Source organism: Calliphora vicina, chromosome 5 (genome assembly GCF_958450345.1).
Source record: "Calliphora vicina chromosome 5, idCalVici1.1, whole genome shotgun sequence".
Classification (NCBI taxonomy): domain Eukaryota; kingdom Metazoa; phylum Arthropoda; class Insecta; order Diptera; family Calliphoridae; genus Calliphora; species Calliphora vicina.
Window position 1 is genome coordinate 96,704,525 of NC_088784.1, and position 24,446 is coordinate 96,728,970.

The 24,446-nt window shown below is 31.5% G+C and overlaps 1 protein-coding gene across 1 annotated transcript in view; it reads left to right on the top strand.

Annotated features, from left to right (window-relative positions):
* Positions 1-24,446, top strand: part of Ntan1 (N-terminal amidohydrolase 1) — a 66,659-nt gene that overhangs the window by 24,171 nt on the left and 18,042 nt on the right. The window contains exon 2 of the mRNA XM_065512452.1: positions 6,407-6,628. The gene's annotated coding sequence lies outside the window, so the exon portion shown is untranslated. The remainder of the gene's footprint in view (positions 1-6,406; positions 6,629-24,446) is intronic.

Genomic DNA, 24,446 nt, shown 5'->3' on the forward strand with positions numbered 1-24,446 from the left:
CAACAATTTTCTCTGCGTGTGATGTAACAAATAGCATTGGATTTTTCTATGTGAATTTTATTACTTTGAAAATTTATATTACAAATACTTACGTGCTTTACAAATATACATATTTCTACAGTTTTAATTTCATTTCTAAATCAATTTTGCATTGTTTTTATTTAATATTTACATAAAAAATAATAAATTTACTTGTCCATATTGCAGAGATTTTCCGATTTGTTTGTTTAATTCGTATAATTAATCGCCATATCAACTGCACTCGAATTTTTATAATTATAAACGAATATTAGCATTTCTATTATAAACAGACTAATAGGACTTTAATCTAAAATTAAAAAAAAAATACTAAAAGCTTATTTGCAAACAAAAAATTATAATATGTCATTATCGCACTTTTTAAGTGTGAGTATTAATTCAATTTTTTTCTTATTCAATATTAAAAACACGCTGTTATCATTTCTCAGTCATTTATAATTTATATTTAATAAAAGAAAACAATTAAGTTATGAACAAGCAAAATATATAAACAAAAAAGTTTGTATTATTCATAATAAACAAATATACCCGGCAAGACACAAACAATAATACAATATTGAAAATAAAAGAAATTCCTTGTTATTTTAATACCCAATTTTACAACTATGTCCTTGGAATCACTGTCAACTACTATAATAAAAGTTGGGCAACTCCACAGTTGCAGCTGACAACTCACCATAAATAAACATTGAAATGTTGCCACTGATTTTAATATCATTAAAATTGTCAATTTTCGCAATCAAAATTGGAATCTGAAATTATGACTCAAAGTATTTTTTAATTAACTAACGAGTTATTATGTTTATTATATTTTTTTTATTTCAAACTTTAATGTTTTTTTTAGACATTTAGAATTTCCATAACAAAATGTAATTGTTAATTAATTACTCATAAAGCACATTCTTAATTTAACTGCTGTTTGCGGTTGTTTTTCATCGTTAGAGTTTAAAAATGCACATAAACATTCTAGACAAATGGTCATAAAAAATATAAATAAAGTTGTATAATTAAAGAAAATATTAATTTTGAAGTATGACCACAAATGTGAATAGAAAATTGAATACTGTACATGTGGTATCACTTTTCAGTTCAAGTTCAGTTCTAGTTCAGTTCTAGTTCAGTTCTAGTTCAGTTCTAGTTCAGTTCTAGTTCAGTTCTAGTTCAGTTCTAGTTCAGTTCTAGTTCAGTTCTAGTTCAGTTCTAGTTCAGTTCTAGTTCAGTTCTAGTTCAGTTCTAGTTCAGTTCTAGTTCAGTTCTAGTTCAGTTCTAGTTCAGTTCTAGTTCTAGTTCAGTTTTAGTTCAGTTCTAGTTCAGTTCTAGTTCAGTTCTAGTTCAGTTCTAGTTCAGTTCTAGTTCAGTTCTAGTTCAGTTCTAGTTCAGTTCTAGTTCAGTTCTAGTTCAGTTCTAGTTCAGTTCTAGTTCAGTTCTAGTTCAGTTCTAGTTCAGTTCTAGTTCAGTTCTAGTTCAGTTCTAGTTCAGTTCTAGTTCAGTTCTAGTTCAGTTCTAGTTCAGTTCTAGTTCAGGTTCTAGTTCAGGTTCTAGTTCAGGTTCTAGTTCAGGTTCTAGTTCAGGTTCTAGTTCAGGTTCTAGTTCAGGTTCTAGTTCAGGTTCTAGTTCAGGTTCTAGTTCAGGTTCTAGTTCAGGTTCTAGTTCAGGTTCTAGTTCAGGTTCTAGTTCAGGTTCTAGTTCAGGTTCTAGTTCAGGTTCTAGTTCAGGTTCTAGTTCAGGTTCTAGTTCAGGTTCTATTTCAGGTTCTAGTTCAGGTTCTAGTTCAGGTTCTAGTTCAGGTTCTAGTTCAGGTTCTAGTTCAGGTTCTAGTTCAGGTTCTAGTTCAGGTTCTAGTTCAGGTTCTAGTTCAGGTTCTAGTTCAGGTTCTAGTTCAGGTTCTAGTTCAGGTTCTAGTTCAGGTTCTAGTTCAGGTTCTAGTTCAGGTTCTAGTTCAGGTTCTAGTTCAGGTTCTAGTTCAGGTTCTAGTTCAGGTTCTAGTTCAGGTTCTAGTTCAGGTTCTAGTTCAGGTTCTAGTTCAGGTTCTAGTTCAGGTTCTAGTTCAGGTTCTAGTTCAGGTTCTAGTTCAGGTTCTAGTTCAGGTTCTAGTTCAGGTTCTAGTTCAGGTTCTAGTTCAGGTTCTAGTTCAGGTTCTAGTTCAGGTTCTAGTTCAGGTTCTAGTTCAGGTTCTAGTTCAGGTTCTAGTTCAGGTTCTAGTTCAGGTTCTAGTTCAGGTTCTACTTCAGGTTCTAGTTCAGGTTCTAGTTCAATTTCTAGTTCCTGTTCTAGTTCAGGTTCTAGTTCAGGTTCCAGTTCTGGTTCTAGTTCCGGTTCTAGTTCAGGTTCTAGTTCAGGTTCTAGTTCAGTTTCTAGTTCAGGTTCTAGTTCCGGTTCTAGTTCAGATTCTAGTTCTGGTTCAGGTTCTAGTTCAGGTTCCATTTCAGGTTTTGGTTCAGGTTCTAGTTTAGTTCTAGTTTAGTTCTAGTTTAGTTTTAGTTCAGTTCTAGTTCTTTTTTCGCTGGGTGTATTAAGACATTTTAACTTCACCTGTAAAATTATACAAATTTAAATGATTTTATATTCTATTTATATTAAAATTTACAACATTTCCCATAAATATATGCATTTGGCAAAACTTTGAATTATTTTTATCATCTTCACTGACACAACATCACCCTCCCCTTTTGAGTTTAATGTCAAATCTATTGTTCATTATTAGTCATGTAATCTTTTCGAATTAATTAATTTAGAATCCTTTACTTTTAAGTTATTTTTTTTTTAAATATTCAGCATTTTTGTCATTTATTTTCATCATCAATATTATTTAGAAAATTTCTTCATTTTCAAAATAGTTGTCTTACACAAACAGGTAAACTAAGTATTATATTTTAATCGGTGTGTGTTTATGTATGAAATGTCCAGTCATTTTGGTAAATATATTTATTTGAATACTTGCAACACACTTGTGCGACACGAGTATATTTTGCCTGTTGTTGAGAGTCTTGTAATATGCCGGACCGTTTGTCCGTCCGTCTGTCTGTCTATCATACTTCATTTGCAATGTCCTTTTGCAAACATTTTACATTGGACATTTACATTTAACAAATGGGTGGAGTTTTTATTTGGACATATTGATGTCTAAACATTTATTTGGCTTTTCTTTAATCAAGATATTTTAACTATTTGTACGAATACATGTTTTACAATATCGATACATACGCAATCTACTACGGACTGTATGAATCTATGATGGCATAAATTACTATTGTATTAATTTTCCATTTTTTATTTTATGGGATTATAAATAAAGATTGCTTGGGTAATAGTTTTAGATTTTTTGAGTTTTTTGTACAAAGAGTTTATTTGGAATGAGGGGAAAACGGTGGTTGCCTACATAATAGTTAGTACTTAAATGATAATTTTTACTGCAAAGATCTTTTAATTATTTCAATATGAATTTCACTATCTTAAAGCTGAAGTTCTGTTCTACTGTCATAGAAATGTCATAATGACACCTCTCACCATAAGAAAAACTACTTGAACGGAAGTTTTGAACCAAAAATATTGCAACATTTGGTGTTTTCTTTAAGGATCATTAATTGTGCCAGTGAATATGTAAGAAGACATTTTTTCCGCAGTGACAATATTATTCCTAACGTTTTCTACGCAAATATTGGATGTATGAATTTGTTAAAATTTTTTAGCTTCATTTTTTGAAATATTTTTTCAAAGTATTGGCCATTGTTAGACCTTTTTCCATCACGGATTCCGAGCCAAAAGAACTGCTCATCTTGTGAGGCCAAGAACGGATCAAGCCAATATCGGATACTTTGTTCCAAAGTGAAGCGTATCCTAGAGTGCCACTGTGGTTCCAAATCAAAATCTAGGTGGACAAAATTATTTGGCGGTCTTTTTATATAGAATTGGTATCTCCGATTCCAAAAAAAATTTTAAAAGATCAATATAAACTTTTTTTCAAGTTACAGTAGGGTCTAGATATATAAAAATCAATAATAAATAAAGAAATATTTCTAAAAATTAAAAAAAAAGTACTTCGTCAGGTGCTGACGGCTACAATTTTTTTACAAAGACATTCCCCAGAAGTTTCTTTAAATGATGTATATAGTTATTGGACGGGCTTCGACGGTCTTTTTTTTGGCAAGCTATATAACATTCTTAGAAAAAAAAAATATCAGTATATTTGAGACCCTAGTTGAATGGACTATAACAGGGAAATGGAGAGGCCCATAGATATAAGATATACACCTAATAAAAGCCTATAGTAATGTTTATCTATGTTTTGAAGTATGAATTTCTATATGGTAAAACAATTAAGATATATCTAATTTAGTAAAGCAGTAAAATATTAAAAAAAAATTAACGAAAATATGATTCAAAATTTGTTGAACTTCTGGCGCTTCTGTCGAGAAAACGAAATGTCCAATTGAAAAACCCATTTTTATTGGAGGAGAGCAGATTGTCAGCTTCCGAAAAAACTTAGTATTTCCAAATTCTGAAGATATCGATTTTCATAATTTTGTCCAACTAGATTCTGATTTGGAACCACAGTGAGTGCATTCGATCGGACTGCTCGCTTCAAGCGAATCAGTTGCGTTTGGTACAGGTTCCCTGTGCTGGTCTGGTCTGGCGATGGTTTGGCAGCTCATAATGGAAAGGACTCTTTTGGTTCCACCAAATACAGATTCGATTCGTCTTGTTGGCTGGGCTTCACATACGATCTCTTACACTTCAGGTTATCGTAATGGCTCCATTTTTCATCGCTAGTAATTATGCGGTGCTAAAATGATTTTCTTTTATAGCGTTCAAGCATAATTTTGGACATACAAAATCCTCTTTCAAGGTCTCTTGATTCATGCAAAAGCAGGGAACCCAATTTCCCTGCTTTTGCATGGATCCTGCTGATCGCAAACGTTTTAAAATTGTTGCTTGAGTAGATCTCAATGATTTTGCAAGCTCTTGTTGAGTTTTACAACAATATTCACGGAGTAATGCCTACAATTCTTGGTCTTCAAACTTTTTTGACTGGCCTAGGCGATCTTTGTCTTCCATGTCAAAATCACCTTTTCTGAACTGTCAACTGAATGAACCATCTCTCGCTCATTGAAACCGATGAAACACATAAGCTTCGGTGAGCAATCGGGGTGCTTCAGCGTCACTTACTTTAAAGAAGTAAAGCAAAACTTCCCGCATATGACGTTTTGTTGGCACAAAATTCGACATTTTCAAAAACTTACAAAAAAAAACGACAAAAAAAACTTTGTTGTTTAAGTTTAAGTCATACACTAAATTTTTTTACGAAATTGTTACGGATTAGATTTTGTTCGGTTTGGGCTTGAAAAAACCGGGTAAGGTCAGGCTCTTTTAATCTGTATGGGTATTAATAGTAGTTAATGTATTTATTTTCTTAATTTGTATAGTAATTGCAAATTAGCTTTTCTCGGGAACAATGATATTTAATATTTAATAAATCTATTTACATAATTTATATACTTTATATTCTAAATACATATCTACACGCAAGAGAATAAAAATAAAAAAAATAAATGTTTTACTTTACAATGTTCTCAAATTTACATGGACTCTACAATAATAGTAATTAAAAAATATCTAGTTGCTATAATTAAATTCGCTAGTTAGTAAACAGCCATTAAAAAGTTAATAACTAAATTTTGATTGGCTTAAACATAAAATACATGTCGACCAATGGGAGGAAAACTTTGGAGTGGTTTTAAATTTGTTTAAGAAATTATTCATGTGTCTAGATATTTTATATCAGATTATCATTTGACACATTTGTCAGATTCAAGGGAGATGCATAAATGACATTTAAAAGATAGTGGAAGTGATTTCGAAAAATTATTTCAAAATTGAGTGATTTTCATACAAACATTTTAATATTATTTTTCGGACGTAAAAGTTCTTAGTCAAGCCCTTAAAGTGAAATGAATCTTGTTTGTTAGTTAAAGAATAATCTTTTTTAAACACCCTGTATGAAATGTTGAAAATACAATACAAAAAGCAAGTCCCATAACATAAATTCAATATCCGGTGGTACATCAAATTTCTTTTTGTTTAGCCAACAAATATATTTTTTTTTTTGTTAATTTTAATAGAAAAAAAATCCAATTTAAATGAGGACAACACCCGGTGACCAGGGTATAAATTGATTAAAAACAATGTTCAATGAAAAAGTTTTTATAAGCTGATTTACTTTTTAATACACTGCTTTTTTTCTTTTTTATCTTGTCTTTATTTTGCAATTTTAAATATTGGCCATTGTTTAAAACTATATTAGTTGTACTATTATTATATTTTTTTTTTATAAATTTTAATCTTTTGTATATTTTTGATCTATTTGCAGCATTAACAAGCAGCAGGTGGTGAATGTTTAATGGTGGCTCTTCTTCACACAAAATAAAATCACAAATTTCGACGTTTAAACGTGAGCTATAGAGAGAGGAACAACTTCAACGAAGAGGAATTATGAGTTTTGTTTGAATAAACAAAAACTATTGCTGAATATTAATAGAATCGAAACAAAGTTTATCAACGCAGCAAAAACGAAATAATAAATACTGATCAGGTAAGTTTATAAATTTTAAGTTATTATATTAGAGAAACAAATTTATAGCAGCATTTTAGTACTTCTTACTTTCCAAATTTAGCTAAGATATTAGATTTAACCCTCTAATGTTTAAGCATGCCTTAAGGCACTCATCACAAAATGCAAATATAACATATATTTCATTTCAAAAACTTTGAAAGCTTTTTAAAATAATTTAAGTAAGTTTTTTAGCAAATGTTACATGAGTTTTTGAAATGAAAAATCAATTATATTTAAATTTATTGGCATTTTTGCGATAAGGGCCTTGGGTATGCTTAAGCATTAGAGTGTTAATATTTTTAATATTCAAATGCATATACAGTGGAGTTTTTTTTAGAAGTAAGAAGATTTTTGAGTTTTTAAAGTATATATCTCATATTTTTTTTTAAAAATGTTTGAAACTGCTGATTTATTATTAGGTGTATGACTAAAAAATGCGGGATTTACAATAGACTGCGGTTTTTGTTTTTAATAACTTATATGTAATTTTGAAGGGTACGTATTTCGTTTATTCTCACTTAGTTATTGAACATAATAGTGTAGACAACAGAGTTGTTTTTTGCTTCGCAAATGTCGAATTGTATAGCAACAAAGCGTAATATGCGGGAAGTTTTGCTTTACTTCTTTAATTTGAAACACATCGATTGCCCACCAAAGCTTATGGTGAGTATGTTCCTTCCATCAGTTTCAACATGCGAGGGATGGTTTGTTCGGTTCAGAAGTGGTGATTTTGACACGGAAGGCAATGATCGAACAGGCCAGCCAAACAACTTTGAATTGGATGAAGATTGCTGTAAAACTCAACAAGATCTTGCAAAATCATTGGGAGCTACTCAAGCAGCAATTTAAAAACGTTTGCGAGTAGCAGGGTTCATCCAAAAGCAAGAAAATTTGATACGAATGGAAGCCGAGAGACCATGAAAGACGATTTTGCAAATGCTGCTTGAACGCTATAACAGATTCATTACTTGCGATGAAAATGGATCCATTACGATAACCCGAAGCGTAAGAGATCGTATGTGAAGCCCGGCCAACCAGTCGAATCGAAACCAAAGCCAAATATACATGGCGCTAAGGTAATGCACTGTAATTGGTGGGAGCAAAAGGGTCCCATCTATTATGAGCTGCTGAAATCTGGCCAGACCATCACAGGTAACCTGTAACGAACGCAACTGATTCGTTTGAAGCGAGCATTGGTCGAAAAACGACAGACATGAAACCGTAATATTCCGTCATGACAACGCTCGGCCACATGTTAAAGTACCTGTTAAAAACAATTTAGAAAGATGTGGTTGGGAAGTTTTGCCTCACCCGTTTTATAGTACAGACATTGCCTTGTCCAACTACTATTTGTTTCCATCGATGCCGAACGCTTTCTATGGCATACACTTCCCTTCAGAATAGAGTACCCGATATTGGCTTGATTCGTTTTTGGCCTCAAAAAAATAAGCAGTTCTTTTGTCTCGGAATCCATATATTGGGAAAAGGTCATAGGTAACAATGGTAACAAATCCCGCATTTGTATGTCATAAACGCAATAATTGAATATTTATCTAGCCATTTTTTTTTCAATCTATGTATTTAAAAAAATTAATTGTGCGAAAAAATTAGCAAAAATAAATTATAAAAATATAATAATTATTGACAGCTTAATCTATACAATTTTCTATTCTGTTCCATTGTATTGTCACTCACTGTAATTTCTTAACTATGCAAGATAACTGAAAAATACCCTTCAAAATGCTAAGTGCTGTTGATCTTTCCGATCAAGTTTTACTTTTTGATAATGCAAAATATAGTGGACCTCTTATATTCGAATTAATCATTAACTGGGTTATATTATAAGTTATTTTTTTAAATATGAAATCTTTTCAAAAATACAATACCGTTATTTACGATTTCTATATTAATAATTACCTTAGTACTGCCTTCAACACGATTTTCTATTGTCAATGGGAGAATTTAACACAGAAACAACAACTTCAAACACAAGACAAAATATTAAAAAAAAAAATACGATCATAGAAAAGGTAACGCATTTTCAAACAAACACATTTAACTAACCCCAAATTTTTGTGGCATGCAACACAAACATATCGACAACACTTAAATAATTGTTGTTTACAATTCATATTCCACTTACATACTGTCTGTATAAATGTATGTACGACTATAGTTGTAAGTGGCATGAGTAATAATATCTCTTAAAATTATTTCATCTTTGCGAAGCAGTGTGGTGCGCAAGCGGACATTCATATATGTGTCTCAACATAATTTTGCTCTAGCCTTGTCGATTTTTGTAGTTGCTGTGTTTTTCTGGGGAGTGGCTTGGTTATTTTTTGTTTGTGTACTTCATTGATATTGTTTGTGTTTGACTGCTCTTTACGTCTCCACAAGTTTCCCGATGAAACGAAATATATTTGTTCAACATGTGTTTTAAGGTATCAGATACTTACTACACTCATACATGCCACAAACAAATCCACAAATCCAAAAAAGCATTGATTCCAAAATTATGATTGAACACAAAGAGTTTGTATTGTGTTGTATGTTTCACATATTTTTTTTCTGGTCAAAAGAAAATAAAACAGAACAGTGCGTCATAGATTGTGTATGGGAACAAATAGGTGTTTCCGGAAATATTTGTTGTTGTTTAATATTCCTTTAAAATCATAAATTCTTATGTAATAGCTTTGATTTTAAAATGAAATTTGCAATTCATATAAAGATCTCAGGGATGGAATATTTGTAACAGTGTCTGCCAATACAATACAAACTTTTCCAAATATTTAACTAATAGGTCAAAATCTAAAACAAGTCGTTATGATATTTGTGTTCTTAGTATTATTGGGTGTGAGACTTAAAAATGCGGAATTTGTTAATTTGTAGCTTTTATTTTTAAACATTTGTACAATATAAACTTATTCAAAGTTTTTTTTTGTTATCTATCACCTTTTCCCATACTTCTGGCAACATATGGATTCCGAGCCAAAAAAAACTCATCTTATGAGGCCAAGAACGAATCAAGCCAATTTCGGATACTCTGTTCTGAAGTGAAGCGTATCCCAGAGTGAGCGTTCTGCATCGATCAAAACAAATTGTAGTCGGACGGGTAAGGTCTGGACCCAACCAACCACTTCATTATAAATACATTATAAATAGAATTGTCATGATGAAATATTACGGTTTAATGTCTGTCCGCATATTTTGCTCGTTTTTTGGCGAATGCACGCTTCAAACGAATCTGTTACTTTCGGTACAGGTTCCTTTTGGTTGGACGTTCTTCACGATACAATCTCTTACGCTTCGGTTTATCGCAATGGAGCCATTTTTTATCGCAAGTAATGATTCGGTGCAAAAATTAATTTATTTTATAGCGTTCCCTGCTTCTGAATGAATTCTGCTTGCAAACGTTTTGAAATTACTGATTGAGTAGTTCCCAATGATTTTGCAAGCTCTTGTTGAGTTTTACAATAATCTTCATGGAGTAATGCCACCAATTCTTGGTGTAAAAACTTTTTCGGCTGACTTGGGCGATCTTAGTCTTCCGACAAAAATTCTGAGTGGATCGGTAGACTTTATGTTGGGTTTTAGACTAATATGTTTGGGCTTTACAAACATAGGCACAGACGTAAAATACCCTTATCACTATGGCATACAAATTATACTAGTGCTAAGTAAAATATTACTTACAATCAATTGGCAATCCGAAAATTATTCGTTATTAATTTATTTTATTTACCATCTAAAGAAAAAAATAATGTTCATAGTTGATATAAAAAATTATTTTCCTTTAGAAACATAAAAACATTTTAATTAATAAATAATTCAATGTTTAATTCTCTTTACGCTGTTTATTATATATGTTTATTTTTTTATTGTAATTATGCAAAATGTTGTTGTTTAAAGTAAGAACTGGAAAAGCAAATATAGCTTTGCGTTGTCTTTTAAAACGTTTTATTACACTTTGAAGCGGTAAGGAAGCCTATCAGGTTCAAAGTCGACGACGAGTAGCCAAGGGGAATTTATTTTGAAATGCATAAGCCAGCCGCATAAGATTTAAAAATTAACTCGAGGAAGTACAGTGACAATACATGCAAATTTTTTTGAAAACTATACTTCATAATTTAAAAAAATTAAACTGGTCGAGACAGATATGGAATACTGTTTCTCTACGGATTCCCCTAGTTTGGTAATTCCTGTACGACAATGACCCGAAACACACCTCTAAGGCCGAGGCCACGCAATGAGCGGCTAAGCGGCGAGCTTCAGAGTGATGAGCGTCAAAAATTTAAACATATGAAATACTACCGCTTAGCCGCTCAGAAATGCCGCTCATTGCGTGGCCACTTCAGTAGTATTTCATATGTTTTAAATTTTTGACGCTCGCCGCTTAGCCGCTCATTGCGTGGCTTTAGCCTAACGTAGTAACCGAGTGGTTACAATCCAATAAGATACGTGTTTTGAAGTGGTATTCGGCTGTGCCGAATCTTATATACCGTTCATCAAATTATACATACTTTAAAATAAATAAATTTTCAAAATTTTCAAAATTATTTTTTTTTGAAATATATATTAAAAAATTTTGTTTTTTTAATTTTATTAGTGAAAAAAATTTGTTCGATACAAAATATTTTTCCCGAATTTGACCCATTGTAGGTCCGACTTACAATGGTATTGTATCCGCCGTTTCAAAGGTCTTTGTAATATCTATCATTAGATATCCATATTGTCTATATTAATGACTTTATAATCCAGATATAGATCAATAATAGGTAAAAAATCGAAGTTGTCCTGATTTTTTCTTATATCTCAGCGATATAAGAATTTTCTCGATTTTAAATTGCAATCGAACCGGGTCTATAACGGATATATTTGTATTTGATTCATTTATATAAATTATTTGAAGGCTACGGAAAGTCGATTTCAACAGACAGACGGACATCGATTAATCGTCTCCGCTATCTATAAGGATCCAGAATAACACCCAGGACAACCTCGATTGTTGACCTATATCTACATTACTAAGTCATTAATATAGACAATATGGATATCTAATGATAGATAAAGACCTTTGCAACGACGTATATAAGAATGGGTCAAAATCGCAAAAAATATTTTTTAATCCGAATTTTTTTTTCATCAAAAGTTTTTTCGCTAAATATTAAAAAAAAATTAGAAAAACAAAATAATTTAAAAAAATAAAAAAAAAATTAAATTTAAAAATTAAAAAAACTTTGGAAAAAAAATTTGTTTACCCAAAAATATTTAAAATTTTTATTTTGAGGTATAATTTGGTGAAGGGTATAAATTCGGCACAGCCGAATATAGCTCTTTTACTTGTTTTGTTAATATACATATGTAAGTAAATAAAAGTATATAATAAAATACTAAAAAGTAAAAATTTCTTAAAATTTTTTTATTTTTTGATTTTGAAGTATTTATTAAATATTTGAAAAAGTTTCCATTGTATTGCTTATATAAATGATCATTATACATGGCGTAGTATATTAAGAAATATACGTTTGTTGATTAAAATATTTATAGAAGCCCTCTGATAACCTACAGATCAGTATCAATATATCGTATAAAGTTATGAGAAATTGAAAACCACCAAAATCGTCCCACAAATGACTAGTTTTTCAAGATTCGGCACAGCTGACTTGTTTTAAGTAGCACTGCCGACGGTGAAAATTCAATTTAAGCTTTGTTCTGCGACTGGAATACGCTAAAATTCAAAATTTGTAATCTATCAAGACTGATTCACCAAACTTTCAAATTCTGCAAACATTTTTAAAAAAATATTTTAGGTAAATTTGATCTATATTATGAATATTAATGTCAATTATGACGATGATGAGGCAAATTCTGATGAAACTAACACGTACATACATATTGAAGTACGTATAACTAATGATGTGGCACAATTTTCTAATAAATTAAGTTTGTTACCCTCAACACAACTATATTGTGTTGTAAGTTATAAATTTAATCGTAATATTGAATTATTTTGTGTTTTTTTTATATTTGGGCCTTTACAATTTCATTGTTTGTAACTGTTGCTTTTATTATTATTATTGTTGATGTCTAAAGTATTTTTTTTTTAGTTTTTATAGGACGTTTTTTCTGTCTATTTGTGTATTTTTCTGTGTCTTGAAATGTAGCAACAAACAATTGCATCACTCTTAGACCGCTGCACTATAATTTATAAGAAAAACAATACCTCTCTGATTCTGCCTACAATAATACCAACCAAATAAAACTGCAGTTAAGTCAAAGTTAGGTTTTTTTTTCTTCTTCTATTGCTTCCACTGACTTAGAGTTTTAGGAAAGAAATCAAGGTATAAACAGCAACATTTTTATATAGACAAACCGATGGACGGACGAAAGGACGGACATGTACACTTAAAGCGGAGCTTTGCGAACATAGAAGAAAGAAAGCATCTTGCTGTTATATTATTGTTTAAACGTTGATTTTGTTTTCTTTTTTTTTACTTATATTTCTTATTTATTTTTTGTTGCAAGCTTTTATTGGACGTAATACCAACACGTATAAACATTTTTAGCTGGGAGGCACGCCTCTATCTCTAGTGTGCGATCTAGTTTAACGGCTTGCTAGTTTTTGCAACGTTTTTTTTTATCCCTCTTTTTGAGCCAGCAACTACAGCGAAAACACAGTTTCAAGAGCTGCATAATTGTTGCATTTTTAGAAATTTTATTCAGTTGTTTGAAATAATGAAATCAATTGTTGTTAAACCTAAACTTAAGATTAAAAAATTTTGAGAAATTTAATAGTTTTCAAAATCACCTATATAGCGAAATATTTTGTATTTTTAGAGGCTTTTGAGAAAAAAAATTTTGGGTTAAAATGAGCCCTATGCAACGATCTATCGGATCTCTGAAAATTCAACAATCGATATAATTGAATTACTGAGTTTTTTTGGATTATCAAGATTTTTTTCTTCACCTTGGTGAGAAGTTTATATATAAGTTTGTCATTCCGTTTGTAATTTCTACATTTTTCATTTCCAACCCTATAAAGTATATATATTCTGGATCCTTATATATATTCTGGATCCTTATATATATTCTGGATCCTTATAGATAGCGGAGTCGATTAAGCCATGTCCGTCTGTCTGTTCGTCTATCTGTTGAAATCAACTTTCCGAAGCCCCCAAATAACTTACATACATGATTCATACATCAATATCTCGAATTTAAAATCAAGAAAATCGGTCGACAAATGGCTGAGATATAAGGAAAAAACAAGGACAACCTCGATTTTTGACCTATTTTTTATCTATATCTGGATTACTAAGTCATTAATGTAGACAATATGGATATCAAATGATAGATATTTCAAAGTCCTTTGCAACGACGTATATAAGACCATAGTTGAACCTACAATGGGTCAAAATCGGAAAAAATATTTTTTAACCCGAATTTTTTTTTTCACCAATTTAAAAAATCTATCATCTAAAAAATTTTAAAATAACAATTCGAAAAAAAAAAAATTTTTTTACCTAAAAATATTTAAAATTTGTATTTTGAAGTATAATTTGGTGAAGGGTATATAAGATTCGGCACAGCCGAATATAGCTCTCTTAATTGTTTTTGGCTTGATTTGGCATCCTTCACTATGGTATACAAGATCTTGAGTGGAACAAGAACAATAATGTGGTATTTTTAACAAGAGACGCAAATCCTCCAAACTGTCTGGAGCTAATGCCAGTGGAGAGATATTGGGATCTTGTTTAAAGAGAATTTAAGAGCACAAAAAAGGTGTCCAAAAGTGTGGTAGATTTTAAACGGAGATATGTCACAGAAAGCTCTATAAAAACCTTAATGGAAGAGTTTCCGGAAAAGGTTCATAAATTCACCACTATTGCTTAGAACTATAAAAATAATATTTTGTAATAACAATTTCAATGAATAAAAAAAATCAAAACTGTAGGTTTAGTGGTTTCTTTTTTATTAAAATTTATGAATATTAAGATTTTTTCGATATCACTCCATAAGTTATTAAAAACAAAAACCGCATTTTAAGTTTACATCCAATATGTACAAAGAATTTGTCGGTTCTATCAGTTAATAACGAAGAATTTCGGTTGCAGCAACCAAACTTTTGTTACGACTTCTAAAATATTGTAGCCTCAATTGTAAAATTCGTTCAATATGGGAGAATCATTCAATTGGAAAGAAATTCGGTTGCTTCTATGAATCTGTTTTCTCTGTGTATGTATTTGTTCTTCTAATTCAAACAAAGAATGCAATATTTTAATTCTCTGCTGATACTTCCATACACTCCATATATTTGCAAAGAAAACCAAATCAAAGCGAACAAAAACCAAAAAAAAAAAAAACAATATTTTAAATTTATACTTTTTTTGGGAGACAAAAAACAAAAAAAAAATAAATAAAAACCGTATAAAGAAAACTAGAGATTGATCGGTGCGATGAAGTGTCTATTTGACTGTTGTGTGGAACAGCGGTTTTCCAAGAGAAACTTTGTATTTAGGTTTTCAACGGAATTCATAGCTCATTTCATTCTTCCTCAATATTTGCCAGGCCTGGCAGGATTTAAAGTTTCTTATTTTCCTTATTGTGTTAATATGATTGTTGTTGTAGTTGCTGTTATTGTTGTTGCAATAGCTATTTTCAAAGGCTATCTCTAGAATGCAATGCGAAATAATCGCGTTGAAAGGTGGTAGGCGTTGTAAATTACAATAAAATGAATATAATTGATGTACCATTATAACGAACGATGATGATGGAAACCGACTGACTAACTGACTGACTGAATGCATAGAAAGAACCACGTCTTTAAAGGGAACTAAACTGATAATCTACTAGGTGTGTTTTTTTCTTCAACCAATCTCTCTTTCTCTCACAATGCATTTTATGCAAAAATAGTTGAATACTTGAAATAATGACAAACGAAAAATAAAAAAAAAATTGAATTTATTTTACCACCTTTAGATTTCTTTAGTATTGAAATAATTTCTCTTTAAATTTAAGCAGGCAGGCAGGTGTTGTTGTTGTGGAGAAATGACAAAAGATAGCCATAGATTAGCAAGACCAAGTTGGGAAACTCAACTTAAATTCGGCATTTTTTTATTCGTAGTTTAACCAGCAAACAGGGAGGTTTGATATCAAATTGAGAATGTCAAACGTTTATTAAAGATTTAGATAATAATTTGACTACATGCATTATAGTCCGAACCCTGCCCTATCCGAATACTATTTCTTTCGTTCGATACAGAACGCTTCACCTCAGAACAGAATATCCGAAATTGGTTTGATTCGTTCTTGGCCTTCTATATTGCCAGAAAGATGGGAAGAGGTCATAGCTAACAATGGCCAATACTTTGAATAAAGTTTCAAATAAAAGTTAACCATTTGAAAAAATCCCGCATCTTTAAGTCATACACCCAATATTTTACTCTAATTGCAGGCTTTTGGTAACATCTATGCTAATTTGATTTAATTTTAGTGAGATTATTCGAAAGTTAATTTAATTTTAAAGAAAATGTTACTTATTTTGTTGCTACACTCCCTTTTTCTCTCTCTTCAGCTGATAGGACAAATTTCAAATTGAATCATTAATATAAATTTCTCAGAATAATAGAAACCTGCAAAAAATATAAATATAAATACGAATTCATAAACCTTTTTCATATAAACAAAACATCTCTATTAACAGCGATACACATAGTTTTGAAAACTTTTGACTTTTTTACAATTTTCTTTCCTCAAACAAAAAAAAATATTTTAAGATTAAAAGATACACATGCGTCAGACAGTCAGTCACTATTATTGTCTGCTGAAAATGTATTCAAGAGTTTTTGAATCATTCGTTAAGAATGACAGCCATTGTTCAAATGTGAACATTTTATTTGAATTTGTGAATTGCTAAGGAAGCTAACAGCGCTCGTCCGTTCTTTGGTGATTTTGTGTCTACATGTTACAAGTGATCTTTTCAATGTCAACGGTTGCTACTGATCATCATTAATCAATGTTGCTTCCAGCACAAAGCATCCCACAATATACTATTATTCTTATTCAAATTAACTAGTTTTCCATATGTATGTATGAATAATAAATAGCGAATTAATAGAATCAAAAATACAGAAAAAGAGTTGCAATGAATTAAGTTCATTAGAATAATAATAAAAACAGTATTTCTATAGATTTATTTTACAATAAATTAAAGAAAATTGAAATTTCGATTGGTTTTATTGTTTGTATCACCAAAAAAAAACAGAATTTTTGTATACAATATTGAATAATGAAGATGATCCCACGATACTTAAAATAAATGAATTTCAATATTGTTATTAAAGGCAGGATGATGTGAATTGTAAACATTTTTCGGTTTGGGATCGTACGTTCTCGTTCACACACGTCAAGTTTACTTCCGCAAGTCTTGAGTTTTTAGATGAGGGAGGAGAGGAGATTGTAAATATTTTCCTCTTTTTATTAAACTCTCTTCTTTAAACTCAAGACTTACAGAAGTAAACTTGACGAGTGTGAAATAGCACTAACCGAAAATTTTAAAAAGAAAAAACATAGATTACGGAATTTTGAAATAGAGATTAACCCGAACCGGAAGATTTGTTAGTTACTGGTAAAGGTCTAAGCAAACCATAGATATTTTTGACTCCGATTAAATTAAGGTGTTGATATTTACATTAAAATTAAGCTCTCATTACGCAAAACACTTTCTAGTAAAAATTGAAACCTGTCTGAATGATCATTTTAACAAAACATTAAATGATCGTTACAATTCAAATTCACTAAAATAGCGAATATGCTACGGATTCTATTTCACCTCTAAACATTTAATTAAATTAATTTTAATTACTTTCATTTAATTATAAAACGCGACAATACTTCTTTACACTGCTATAAATGTCACGAGGGCTGTATAATAAGTTTAGGTATAACGAAACACTAATCTGAAATTGGAAATTAGTTCTCGAACAGTTAGCCGCATGTTAAATGAGACTAGTCTTTGTTGCTATGGACTTCTTATTTATAAAAAATATACTGCTCGCATGTAGGGTTATTTGACCCTTTTGGATTACAATGAGATGGTCTGATAGCTGGTCCGAGGTAGTCAACGTATACCGGTTACATAGTATAGTCAATTACCTTATTCTCCTTACTTGATTAGCTCAAATAGTCACATAAAAAGACATCTCATAGATAGTTCATTAACCGATTGCTTGTTAACAAACATCAAGACGTTTGCGAGCAGCAGGAATCATCCAAAAGCAGGGAAATTGGGTACCATACGAATTGAAGCTGAGAGACCTTGAAAGACGATTTTGCATATTCGAAATGATGCTTGAATGCTGTATGAAGATAATCATTTTTGCACCGAATCATTACTCCCGATTAAAAATTTATCCATTACGATAATCCGAAGAGTAAAGTATCGTATATGAATCAACCGAATATATTCCAAAGCCAAATATCCATGGGCCTAAGGTAATTCTCTGTATTTGGTGGTAGCAAAAAGGTCCTATCTATTATGAAATGCTGAAATCTGGCCATACCATCACAGATAACCTGAGCCGAACGCAACTGATTCTTTTGAAACGAGCTTTGGCTGAAAAACGCCCAGATTATGAGGCCAGATATGAAACCGTTATATTCCATCATGATAACGCTAGACCACATATTGCAATACCTTTTAAAAACTATTTAAAATTAAGTGGTTCGAAAGTTTTGCCTAACCCACTTTATAGACCAGACCTTTGGAACAGAGTATCCGATATTGGCTTGATTCGTTCTTGGCCTCAAAAGATGAGCAGTTCTTTTGGCTCGGAATCCATATGTTGCCAGAAAAATAGGAAAAGGTCATATCTAACAATAGCCAATACATTGAATAAATTTATATTGTACAAATGTTTCAAAAGTCATACGCCCAATAATACTTTCGAACCTTTGATCAAAATCCTAGCAAAACGAAGTTTCACAGAATCAATTTTATTTTCATAAATCTATAATAATCTCTTGATCAATTATCCATAATTTGTCAAGTCTTTCACACAACCCTCGTAAATGTTGTAGAAATTTTCTACATTTTGCTGTTTTTTTTTTTTTCTTTAAAATACAATCTCACGTTTTGCTGTCTAATGAATGAAGATCATTTTTGTATGTCGAAAGCAAAAACTGCAATTAAATTTAACCATGTTTTATGAACAACAACAAGAAAAAAACACTTTTTTTGGAGAATACAACATTGGTGTTGTGTTTTCTTGTATGTTGAACAGATATTGGCGACAGGGCTGCATTTAATTGTTCTATGAAACGAAAAAAAAAATGTGTGCCAAGACAAAAGTTAAAAGAGCTGACTGGGTTTCCTAAATGAGTGGAAAGCATAATGACAAAACAACGAAGTAAAAAGGGCAAGAATTATATAAAATTAATTGAAGTTTCTAGAAAACTGTTTGCTTAACAGCATGTCCTATAAAATGAACCAACAACTAATGGGAACAATTATTATTATACTAAAGAAATATCAGGAAAATTTTTATTTAGTTTAGCACACAGGTTTTCAGAGTTGTTTTTTTTTAAATCTGATCTTAGTATTTTTTTTATCTTTAAAACTATAGATCTAACAACTGCATTAAAGTTTTATATTATGCACATATTTCCAGTATATTAAATGTGACTAAATTAATTCAAAGATCTTGCCTGACAAGATCATCAAAACCATTTAAAATAATTTAGTGATCTCAAGCTATCATTAAAGTATTTTTTTATATGATTTACAAAGTCATATCAATCATTTTTATGGCTTGAATTATATCGTTGTAATTGAAAATCTTTACAGCGTATCCCCTAAGTTAAAAAAAAAATATTGTGGTAGAGGCGTGTCAAAAACGGCTTGAGAGAAAAGAAGTTGGAAACAATTCAATCATTGTGGTGGTTATATTGGCATTGTCGTATTAAATTAAATATTTAATACTCGTACATAAATGTGTATAGGAAACTTAGTGGTGTGGAGTGGTGTATTTAATGTATCCTTTAGCACTTGTTGCTGGCTTTCAGTCTTTTTTTCTTTATTGTCACTTATGTTGCACCACCTCAATACACCACCACAGTATCAGTGCTTAGTATCTAGTTTTGTATCTTGAAAAAAAAATGAAATATTATCTATAATCATTACCTTAAAACGTTTATGTATGACGACAAGCTTTTGCAGTGATTAATGTTTTAAATATACATACACTATTTATATTTTTCGTTGTCCAACTAAGGCAGATCAATGATGGTTTGAAAGGCTTTTCTACGTTTATAGTAAAAGGAAAATATATACTTCTCGTATTTTACGTTGTATGTCCACCACTACCATTTTGTCTACACGAATGCAGGGAATATGATCTCATAAATTTTACTATATTGTCATTATTAATAGAAATTATACATAATATCTGACATAAATGGTCAATAAAAGTGTCGACCATAAATAATTTCCTTTGAAAAGTTTATTTTTTGTTTTCATTAATATATTTTTATACCTGCATACATATGTAGGTATATATTTATGCTAGAGTAAATTAAGTTGAAAGGCAATTTAGTTTATCAATGTGTTTGCATCAGTTTATAAAAAATTAAAAGAACTATTTTCCTGTCAACTATTGTAATGATTAATAATCACCCCTATCGCGAATCAATATTTCACATGAAATATGTTCCCATTTCCCACTTTTCGTTCATAAACTTTGTTCACGTGAAAAAATTTCCCATGTTGTGAAATTTTTAGATGAAATTTTATAAACAATAAACAGCTGCTACGAACAAAATCAACTATTGTGAATGAAAAGTTTAAGGGAATATCACGATAGCAATTTTCCCTTCGAGGGAAATAAATATTTCATGGGAACATAAATTTCACATGTTTTTCATGATAGGGGTGAATACTACATAGTATTCGGAATTTGACCAAATTTTGACTGAATTGTAGTATAAGACCGATTTATGACCGATTCCGAAACTGATTATTCGGTTGCACTCTATTATTTCATATTTTTTTGGACCATAAGTCAATGCATTGTGTTGGAACCACGATAATAGGCTATGGTAGGGAGGATGAAGGCAATAGTGTCTGTGGGTGTTCGATTTGAATTTTCCTATATTGAAAGTACCAGGAAAGACTTCAGTAAGAAGCTTATTCCACATACGGACGGTACGTCTAAAAAACAAATTTTCCCTGTAACATGTTGTGCGATCCACTGTCCAGTGGACCACGAATAAATGAACCCTTGCCGAAGAACGTGTATTGTGTAAACAACCACGGGTTTCGGGAACAATTTACAAAATTTCAGCAGAGCACATTCCATTGTAGTGTCGGTAGAACAGTGGAACACAATCCACATTGCCACGATGATGCAGTGAGTCAATAGTGCTGGATACTCTACTGTCACCGAAAAGCAACTTCGTCCACTCCAGTACACAGCCAGTAGAATAGAATACGAAGCACCGACCCAGACTTGAGAGTTGTGTTCCATTTTGGGTCAGATATAAGTGGTGTAAATATTAAGGAGATCAGATGGAAAGAAATATTTCCTTCAACGTGTTAGAGAACCAAGGCTCTTGAATTCTTCCTTCGACATTTGAATAATGTATTTAGTGCAGTGGATATCGCACTGAATTCTCATATCTAGAACATCAAGAGCTTCTGATTCTTTAACATTTACACCACCCATAAAAACAGATGAAGCAACATGATCAATCTTGCGTTTGTTTGAGTCTTGGTTTGTCTTTTATCGAGATTCAAAATTTTTCTGCTTTTATTTTGAAACATTTGTACTATATAAATTTATTCAAAGAATTGCTCATTGTTAGCTATAACCTTTTCCCATCTTTCTGGCAACATATGGATTCCTAGCCAAAAGAACTGCTCAGCTTTTGAGGCTAAGAACGAATCAAGCCAATATCGGATACTCTGTTCCAATGTGAATCGTATCCCAGAGAGAGCCTTTTGTATCGATCGAAACAAATAGTAATCGAATGGGGCACCACTTCATTCTAAATAGTTTTTAACGGGTTTTGCAGCATGTGGCCGAGTGTTGTCATGATGGAATATTACAGTTTCATGTCTGGACGCATATTCTGGGCATTTTTCGGGAAATGCTCGCTTCAAACGAATCAGTTGTGTTCGGTACAGGTTCCCTGTGATGTTCTGGCCAGATTTCAGCAGCTCATAATAGATAGGACCCTTTTGCTCTCACCAAATACAGATAATTACCTTAGCTCCATGGATATTTGGCTTTGGTTCCATTTTTGAGCGCAAGTAATAATTCGGAACAAAAATTATTTTCTTTTATAGCGTTCAAGCATCATTTCTAACATGTAAAATCGTCGTTCAAGGTCTCTCAGCTTTAATTCGTATGATACCCAATTACTCTGCTTTTGGATGAATTCTGTTGCTCGCAAACGTTTTGAAATAGCTGATTGAGTAGCTCATAATGATTTTTCAAGCACTTGTTGAGCTTTACAACAATCTTCATGGAGTAATGCCACCAATTCTTGATCTTCAAACATTTTTGTTTAGCCTGGGCGATCTTCGTCTTCCGTGTCAAAATCACCACTTCTGAACCGCATAAAACAATCTCTCGCACGTTGAAACCGATGGAACACATTCACTATAAGCTTTGGTGAGGAATCGGAGTGCTTCAGCTACACTTTTTTTGAAATTAAGGAAGTAAATCAAAACTTCACGCATATGACGCTATGTTGGTACAAAATTCGAAATTTTTTAATAAAATAAAACGTTGTTTAAACTACAATGTTCAATAACTAAGTTAGAATAAATAGCAGATATGTACTCTTCAAAATGACATATAGCTCATTAAGAACAAAAACCGTGGTCAAAAGATACGTAAATCCCGAATTTTTAAGTTAACTCCTAATATAATGGGTGATTCATCGTGAGATTTGATTTATAATGTAAAATAAAACACATAAATTTGAAAGTTATCTTAAAATTTTTATTATCGGTTAAAAGAACAATTTATGACATTTACTGTTTGAAAAAGATATCATGCAAATGTTGTCTATAGCTCCGACTGAGGTGGTCCATTCGGAAGGTCAAATTTTGGGCGACTCGTTCGAGCATAGCGACTGATAGCTCGCGAATAATACGAGCAATGTTGGCTTCCAAAGCGTCAATTGTAGCTAAATTATACCAGAAGACCTCAGAATTTACATATCCCCAAAGAAAATATTCCGAAGGTGTGATATTGTACGATCTAGGTGGCCAATTTACCGTAGCAAAACGTGAAATTAAGTGCTCACCAAAATTATTTCTCAACAACGACATTGTTTCTCACGCTGTATGGCTCGTATCGCCGCCGTGTTGAAACCAGAGCTCACCGAGACTATGCGCTTGAATTTCAGGAAGCACATAGTCCTAAGTAATGGTTCTTATTGAAAAATTTGTTAAAACTTATTATTTTAGAAATTGCTAGTACATTAGGTAAGTTTCGGTTTATTCGGATTCGGCTCGTTTCAGACAGATTCTAGTTATTATAATTCTTACTTATTTAACTCCCTTTTTGTAAGAAAAACTGGTAACACATAAAAGTCATCTATTATAAATTGCTACCAGCAATATCCTTCCTATATAATATAGCATTCTATTAAGTCGATTTCAACTGACTTTAATTGTTCGTACCTGTTTCGTTTTGTAGAAAAATAATTTTGCGTGTTGGTAACATTCATAACATGCAATTTATGCATGCAACATACAAACATGCAACTGACCAACAGATTTGACCGTAACGTCTTTGTGATTGAAATGATCTATGATTGTAATAGAGATATTAAATAGACTTAATATATTATGAACGTTTTTTTTTTTAATTTTAATAACTAATCAAACATTCTTTGTTTCATGGCGAATTTACACAATTTACTTAGTATTATTTTTTTTTAAATTTTTTTTCAAACAGTAATAGTTTTTGGTGTAAATTACATTTAAGACAAACGTCCGCCAGCTATAACACCTCCTACTTTAGTACGCAGACTTACCAACCAACTGACTGTCTCTATTGTTAACTTGGCTTTAAAGCCAGGCAAAGGTAACAAAACCAAAAAAAATATGTCTTATAAAGACTCTCAAGCCAAAGTACTCGTCATTTGTCAAATGCCATCGGCAATCAATCATAATGTTTGTTACGTTCCTGTAATAACATCAAACAAACAGCAACTATTGTCTGTCTATTTCTAAGATAAAGAAACTAAAATACTAAAGCTAAACAACAGCAGAAAATTGTTAAGAAATGCATCATCTTCTGGGTACTTTTCGTATCCTATCCGTACTACTCGTTGTTACTTACTAACGATCATTTTCTTGATGTGGTAGAAAATTAAGTGGTATTCACTTTGCAAACAACTATATGTTGTTGATGTTCTTGTTGTTGTTAGCAGTTACAATTGTTGTTGATACAGAAAAAAACTGATCATTATTTTTAAACAACTGTTGCGATTTATTTTAACAACAATGTGAACAAACTGTGGGATAGAAGACAGAGAAAATCCGAGGCAAAAAAAAAGTCAACATTTGGGATGAAGACCTTGTAAAACTATTACAAGACAAGATAAATTAATAGAAAGACTTTAAGAAATTCCCCAAAAAATTACTATTTGGCAGGTTATCAATAATCTAAAATTGGTAATAAGTTCTCAAAGTGTTAACCGCAGGACCAAAGAGGCTGGTCTTGGGGGCTAGCTGCCCGTGAAAAAACTGTACTGCCCGTATACAATTTGCCAAAGAACATTT